Source organism: Centroberyx gerrardi, chromosome 11 (genome assembly GCF_048128805.1).
Source record: "Centroberyx gerrardi isolate f3 chromosome 11, fCenGer3.hap1.cur.20231027, whole genome shotgun sequence".
Lineage (NCBI taxonomy): Eukaryota > Metazoa > Chordata > Actinopteri > Beryciformes > Berycidae > Centroberyx > Centroberyx gerrardi.
Genome location: NC_136007.1, coordinates 22,818,789 through 22,826,387, shown reverse-complemented (window position 1 = coordinate 22,826,387; position 7,599 = coordinate 22,818,789). Strand labels below are relative to the sequence as shown.

The window sequence follows — 7,599 nt, the reverse complement described above, 5'->3', positions numbered from 1 at the left end:
CTGACCTTCCACAGATGTTTGTACTAGTATACAGGCTATTTCAGGGGCTCCTTAACCTTCTCATGGCAGGACCCGCTCCAATACGTGGTGTGCTTGCTTGGTAGCTGCCGAACGTGCAATGAACGAGTAAATGACTAAATTGAAAGCTACACTAGGCAAAAATGGCAAAGGTAAAAATACACCTGTCATATGAGGCAAAGTGGGACTGCAATAGAGAAGAGCATCCCCTAATTGGTCACTGGTGGGAAATCTTGAGCACACAGGAAGTGACTTGTCTCCTAAACAGCAGTGAGTGAGCGCTCCATCCAGAGAAAAGCTGGCCGTTAGACGTTAGATCTTTTCCCTCTCTCATCCCTTTGGTTTCCTTTCGTATAAAGCATCACACATTGGCCAGGTTGGTAAACATGACCGTGTTGTGTGCAGTTTACTGATGTCACATCACTGGATTTCTGGCTCAACTACACAGGGTGTTTTAAGTCAAATTAAATGTTTCAGCATTGCCGATATGTCAACATTCTGTGAAACTAAAATCGTACACAGTTAATTGCGCAGCCCTAGTGAAGGGCTTCATCTTCAGTGGGACATGGCTAATTTAACATCCGTTCCAAGTGAGTGAGTCTAGCTGAAACGAGTGAAGGAGCGATTTGGCACCAAGTCATGAGAGCAGCTTAACAGAGGTTGATCACTAGACCTGGAGCTGCTCGCTTGTCTATTTCCCTGCTGGGGTAATATTCCTCTGTACCAAGGCCGCTTGGGTTTGTTCAATGACAACCGTGTGAATAATAGATGCTGTTTCTGGCCCAGCTGAATATGTTGTTGTTGATCTCTCACACACACAGCAAACTGTCTAGAGCAGAGACCTCAGGTGATATATGGTCACCGATATCTATGGGAAATTTGGAATTGGAATGAATAAGAAGGAATGGTGATGTCCACTTTGGAGAGTTGGAGTCATCTCTTCAGTGTTGTGAGCCTCCAGGCTTTGTCTTACACCCAGAATTTATGCTCAAGCCAGTGTTTCCTAAACTGTAGGGTGTGTGTGTTCTCTTGGATCTTTTTCTAAATATTAAATTGCTTTTCTAATATTCGTTTTTGCAATAAATCTGACCTGAAATCAATTTCACTGCCAGCGTTTTGCATAGAAGTGAAGGAAATATGGAAACAGGGCTTTTGTTTATCATGAAAATCACTGGTTTAAATTCGGCTATAAGCCACCGATATTAAGTCAAATGGCAGCATTAGATAGATTCTCCTTTCAATTCTAAATCTTTTGCTATATTCACGTGGGTGAAGCTCAGAAAATCCTTTGTTGTGCTTGATGTTAGTGGGTGTGTCATGTGTCTGAGTGTGTTTGTGTTCTGAGAGTCTTTGGGGAGGTTCACCATGTCCTGAGGGGCTAGAGCAGTGTGTGTGTGTGTGCATGTGTGTGTGTGTCTCTGGTATGTTACTATGGACAGCAGTCATCCTCGGGGGCTAGTAACCACCAACCCCTTCTTCTTTTACCACCCATGCCCCCTTCCGTTTAGCCAATCGGCACACAGTAACACCACCCTCTCGGCCAATGGTGCGGCTGGCGTGTTTACGCGCTCCCGGAAGGCAGGGGCCATGATTAAGCATTCAGGGCAGTCGAGCGGAAGAGAGGCGAGGAGAGGAGAAAAGAGGGGAGGAGAGGAGAAGATAAGAGTGAGTGGGGGGGGGGCGTCCATTACGAGTTGAAATAGATGATGCACTCAAGAAAAGACCAGTCACTCAGACAGACTCAGGTGCGCAAAGCACAGGCAGCTGTCCAATATATAGGTCACGTATAGGCCATAAATCACCCTAGGCCTTCTTAAGTGGGCTAAAGCTCATACTCCATTCTCACATCACGGATATGGAATATGCTCATGCTCAAGATGTTTGTTGTATTCCCACGCTGTTATCTTTTGTGTTACTCTCTACCAAATAAAGTGAGACGCAGCATCAAACACCTGGTCAAATATTTCCTGGCAGTAAGATATTTCTATGTGATTAAACAACAATGCTGAGGCAACTTCAGTGTTACCTAAACAATTGCCCTGTGTGTCACACCCTTACTGAACCAGACAGGTCCTAAAAGTAATCTTTAATAAACAATTCATATTTATCTATCAACGTTTGGTTGCTTGGTTAGAGCCAATATGGCACACCATCAAACCAAGCATCCATTAACCTGCACGTAGATGGCTTCTCTTTTGTGTGTTTGTGTGTAGATGTCTGTTTGTGTTTGTGTGTGTATGTGTGTGTGTGTGTGTGTGTGTGTGTGTGCGTGATGAAAGATTAATGGCCCCAGTATGGGTTGGCCTTCTTTTCTCAGTAGGTAGTCTTTCGGCTGGGGTCCAGAGGTGGATGTTCACATTCAGCCTGGTTGGCACTTAGTCATTATAAGAGACCCTCTGAGACAGAGACACACACACACACACACACACACACAGAGGGAGACACGGAGAGACAGAGAGAGATGAACGCTCAGTCACATAGTCAATGCTGGTACCATCAGAGACTATGATTGCCAGTGTGAGGCTATTCTTCTAAATCAGTGCCCACTTTTTATTCACCACTTAACTGTGACCTTTTGTAACTGGGCCAAACTCAAAATCAATGGAGTGATGTCCACAAGGTCTCTTTAGTGAGTGTGTGTGTGTGTGTGCGCTTGCATGTGCTGAAACACTTTATGTCAGGTGCCCTTGTGGCTCCGAGTGCTTGCTCAGTATATCAAGCTGCATGCTGCATCCTCTCTTTCTCTCCTGTCTCTCCTGTCACTCTATACAGTGTGTGGTTCAGTACAAATATCTTTAAATAAACTTAAACGAATGCTGAGGCCAGCCCCATTATCTGCAAAGTGTGTGTGTGAGCCTGCATTCAAGCACGACTGTGGATAGACACAGCAGTAGAGGATGGTTGGCGACACACAAGCCACCTTGTTGTTTTAGCAGCTTGGCAGATATACAGCGCTAACAGTTGGCTAATGATTAGTATGAGTGTGAGAGCAGTGCTAACACATGAGACGAGGACAACAAGGCATCACTATGCCACCCTGGGAGAGACGGAGAGATGTACAGAGAGGCCAATTTAAAATGAGATTCACTCTGTTTGGTTTACAAGTAAGTCTCTCTCTCTCTCTCTCTCTCTCTCTCTCTCTCTCTCTCTCTCTCTCTCTCTCTCTCTCTCTCTCTCTCTCTCTCTCTCTCTCTCTCTCTCTCTCTCTCTCTCTCTCTCTCTCTCTCTCTCTCTCTCTCTCTCTCTCTCTCTCAAGAGAAGTCACTCTTTGTTGTACATTTCCTGCGTGTGTGTTTCTGTATCTACATCTGCACTCCTGCCATCAGTGCTCCAGAGAAGGAGATGCTGCTCGTTTTCTATTCCCTCTTTTTGTGAATGGTATATAGTTTTCCTCAGCTCACATCCAGTCTCATAGACAGCCAAAGTGTCAGCCTGCCAGGTCCGACTGCTACGACATTGATTGAAAGTGTGCTGTTAGTGCATCATTGTGTTTAGAAGGCTTATGTTGTGTTGGGCCAGTTGGCGCTAACACAACTCAATTAAACTGTCCAGTTTAAACTGATGCCCTTTGATTCCAAAAGGTATTTATTTTGACCAGGGTGCCACTTTGCCCCAATTCACCTCCAAGTAAAACCAGTACACTATTTGCCCTAGGATTTGTTTCATGCCTGAAGGTAAGCAGAGAGAAACCCCTGAATTGGTATGGTGCAGTTTGCAAGGTTGACATCCATTGGCTAACATGGCAGACTGTTTGCAAATTTCTATTTTAACATTTTAATTTTGTCAAGACTTCCAAGTGATCACAAGGGGGAGAATTTTACAAGGATAGTCACTCATTTTTACAATCTAACACATCTTCCTGAATATATATATATATATATATACATAAAAGTATACCCCCAATCTGCTCAAAGAAGGCAGAAGTAGTTAAATCCAACAGAAAATTGTGTATATTCTTACTTAAAGCATACACCCATGCACCACCATTTAGTCTTATTTTAATGTCTGCTGTCTTCATGATTAGTTTCTACAATTTCCTATTTGCCACAAACGTTTTTCACTTAACACTTGTTATCAATCGCTGTGCTCACGTTGCGCTTTGATATCAACACTAGCTCTAGATAGTATTATGATAATAGGTTTATCCCGAGGGCTGTTGACAGCAGCTTGCATTTTGATAGGACTTCACTCACTTATGGCTCTTTTGTTTTGCTGCGCGGTTTGATACACTGTGCATCAGCGCATACCCAAGAACGAATGCACACATGCCGAGGATACTGCAGCACATTAAGCCATGGATGCCCACATACCGGAGCTACTGTACGTTGCTGTGCTGTACGTGGGTGTGTGTTGGCAGGGAATAGCTCTACAATACATTTTAGCGTTTCATTTGCCTTGTACCTGTTCACAAACACAGGGAGGGAGGCGGGGAAAGGCCAGAGATGGCAGAAGTGGGAGTGTGGTGAGTGTAGGCAGTAAAATTTGTCATATTATCCAGGGGCAGCAGTTTGTTTTTTTAGGTGTAGATAGTGGAAGTGGTAGTAGTAGATTGTCACCTACATGCATTTGGAAGCTTTCGTGTTTGTGTCCCTATGAGCCTATTGAGTGTGTGAGTGTGTGTCTATGTCTGTGTGTATGTCCTGTCTTTGTATGTGTGCATAGGTGTGTCTGCGCATGAATGTGCCCTCGTGCGTGTGTGTGTGTGTGTGTGTGTGTGTGTGCATGTAAGCATCCATCTGTACATGTACGGCTCCAGGCCCGTGTGTGACAGTGGTTGTCCTAATCTATGTAAGCAGTGGGTTGTAGCCAACCGGTCCGTGCCTTGGGGATTTAGGCCAGCTAATTACAATGTATGGTGGCTGGCTGCCATGGTAACACTGGGTGGGTGGGTTGGGGGGCGGTGGAGGTAGTGCGATACACGCATGTGGCTCTGGAGCTGAGGGGGCCCTTATCTCTCGCTGCCTACAGGCATATGGCATGTGAAGATATGCAGCTGTAGAGCTGTCATTCATTTGCGGTATAAAGCAGCAGCATTGTTACCTGGCTCCGCCTGCCTTTTACCGGACTCTGCTCTGGCTGGGAAGTGCTCTGGATGTGCGAGCACAGGTTTTGGAGTGGGTAATGGGCACGCATCTTCATTAGCTGTACCTCAGTATGCTAGTAATGGAATGCACACACAGCATAAAACATTTCTATCAACCGTCTCGTCTGCCTACCTAAGATGTTTCGTGCCATTTAGGTTTGGATTTTTGATTGGCAGCTCTCATCTTCCATTAATGCACATGCTTTGGAGGCATCTCTCTGTCTTTCTTCCTTTCTCTCTCTCTCTCTGTTTTCCTTTATCTCTCTCTCTCTGCCCCCCCCCCCCCTCCACTAACTGATCTGTGGGGACTCCTGCAGCTTATTGACCTTTAAAGTGTGCCCAGGCTGTTTCCTGTGTGTGTGGCGGTTAGCTCCTCAGCTCCTCTAGCTGAGGATCCAAGCCATTATCGTCTTGATCAGACTGGATGAGGGAAAGGGGAACAAAGACCCTGGTTTAGCAGGATGACTCACACAGCCTTTCAGACCGCAGCTGCTCGCAGCTCTTGACGCTGGCTTAGGTAGCATCGTTTAGCAGTACTGTAGCATCAAGCTGGTGGAAAGTAGTGGGCTGAACCTCTATTTGCTGGAGTGGAAGATGCACAAACTGACCTTAATGTGGAATTGTGGGATCTGAATTGGTAGAAAGGCCGCTGTGCTCAGGCTAGTGTGTAATCGTTGTGGAGAATGTCTGTTCAACAGAATGGGATTGCACTTGACATAGAGGATATATTTCATTAGATATACAATGAATAGCTATGGAAGGAGATCAGTATCAGTAAGGGCCGAAAATGTCTTGTTGTTATTAAATTGAATTGCACATAGAAGTATGTCCTCATCTCCATTTCTTTAAATAGAATTGTAGGGTTGAGGCATTGTTCATTTAATTACGTATCTAGTGTATGTTTTAAATGGCTGTGTGTTGAAGATGACCCTGATGTATAATCTCTCACACCTCTCCCTGTACAACATCAGTGTATAGACTCAATATTTATCGATGTTGATGTTGCTACCTGCCGCATCCTGCATTCATGTGAAATTTATGTAGCCGGTTTATTTTTAGAGCATTAAGCTCTAAAAGCTTTCAGCTTGAATGCAGCAGTACTTACATCTTCAGTGTCTGCACCCTATGGGTTGTTTGATCAAGCTGTCTGCTCTGTAGTGAAAGGCTGGTTACAACTGGAGAGCTCCTCCATGTGAGGTCTCTCAGTACTTGGGTCTTCATTAATTACAATTAAAAACCGATAGCTGAATCTTTCATGGTCACCAGAGATGTATGAAAAACAAGAATGACTACAACAATGCCAACATATTATTTTCTGCATATGCTGGTTGTGCTTTATGAGGGAAACTTTGCAAAGTCTATCTAGCCTTAGCCCCAGTGTGTGCCGTTCTCTCTTTCTCACTTTGTATGACAGAGAACTTGACACTAAACTCAATTTTAATGCTGGCAAATACCTTGCAGGACACAAAGTAAGATGTTTTCTCAATTGTTGGGTCTGCTGGTAGATTTGGCATATAGAGCTGAGCCACCAAACAGCACTTATTTCAGTATAATGTAATGTAAATCTAATAATCTCTTACAACTAGTTATACTACTTGTTATTCTTACAATCTTCTTCTACCCAAGCACACTGTGGGGGGCTGCAGTGAGCCGTGCAAATCCATTTTAAAAGCTGCTATTTTATTAAAATACGTTCTGCTTGGTTGATCGGTTGAAAGCCAAACTTACCAGTGGACCCTAATGGGTCTAAAAGGTCTTACAAATGTTCTCGAACTTCCTGAACTTGCAGTGAAGTTTGTTGTCACGCTTTCTTCCGTACAATTTAATCCTTGACTAAACCTTTTAGATGACTGTGTTGTAAATGGCCACCATGCGCCTAACGCTAAAAAGAAGCTCCACTAAGGCCTCAGTCGTCTCCAAAGACACTTAGCTTCCTTCCAATTTAATGCTCAAGTAACAGACTAAATTGGAACCTCTGTCTCTGCGTGGTGAGACTTCTCTCTCCAGACATCTGTAGATCTGTCTCTCTGTGCACATGTGGGTGCGTGGTTCGCTCACGTGTCTGTGAGCGTAATTGTATGAGTAGCTGTGTTTGAGTGTGTGAGGGTGTGTGTGTGTGTGCGTATCGATCAGTGCCTAAGCTGGATTGATCACAGCGGAGATGGCTCCTGGGGGAAGCAGCGGAGCTCGCTTAAGAACACAATCTGTCGCTTCACATCTGCCTCTCTAGCCGTGGGCTGGCTCACATATTCTCAGCTTGGATTTCTGCTTTAGAACAGAAATTGCACGAACTGAAAGGCTCTTGCACACCTGAAGATTCTTGTGACTGGCGCGTAGGAAGAAGAATCCAGTAAAAGCTACTGAACAAGAAGTTATGCGCACTGTCAACTCGCTTGCAATCTTTTTATTTAAAGGTTACAATATTTCAGTCCTCAGACCTTCATCAGGCAGAACAGTAGCTAGAATAGGAATTGCACAGCATCCACCCAGGCTGCCTG

The 7,599-nt window shown here is 44.6% G+C and overlaps 1 protein-coding gene across 3 annotated transcripts in view; it reads left to right on the top strand.

Moving 5' to 3' along the window:
- The window catches only part of abr (ABR activator of RhoGEF and GTPase), a 137,245-nt gene that overhangs the window by 28,057 nt on the left and 101,589 nt on the right, over positions 1-7,599 (top strand). Inside the window, exon 1 of one of the 3 annotated variants that reach the window (XM_078286465.1) lies at positions 3,100-3,122. The exons of the other annotated variants lie outside the window; for them this stretch is intronic. The gene's annotated coding sequence lies outside the window, so the exon portion shown is untranslated. Of the gene's footprint in view, positions 1-3,099; positions 3,123-7,599 lie in introns of those variants that run through there. 3 annotated transcript variants of the gene reach the window in all.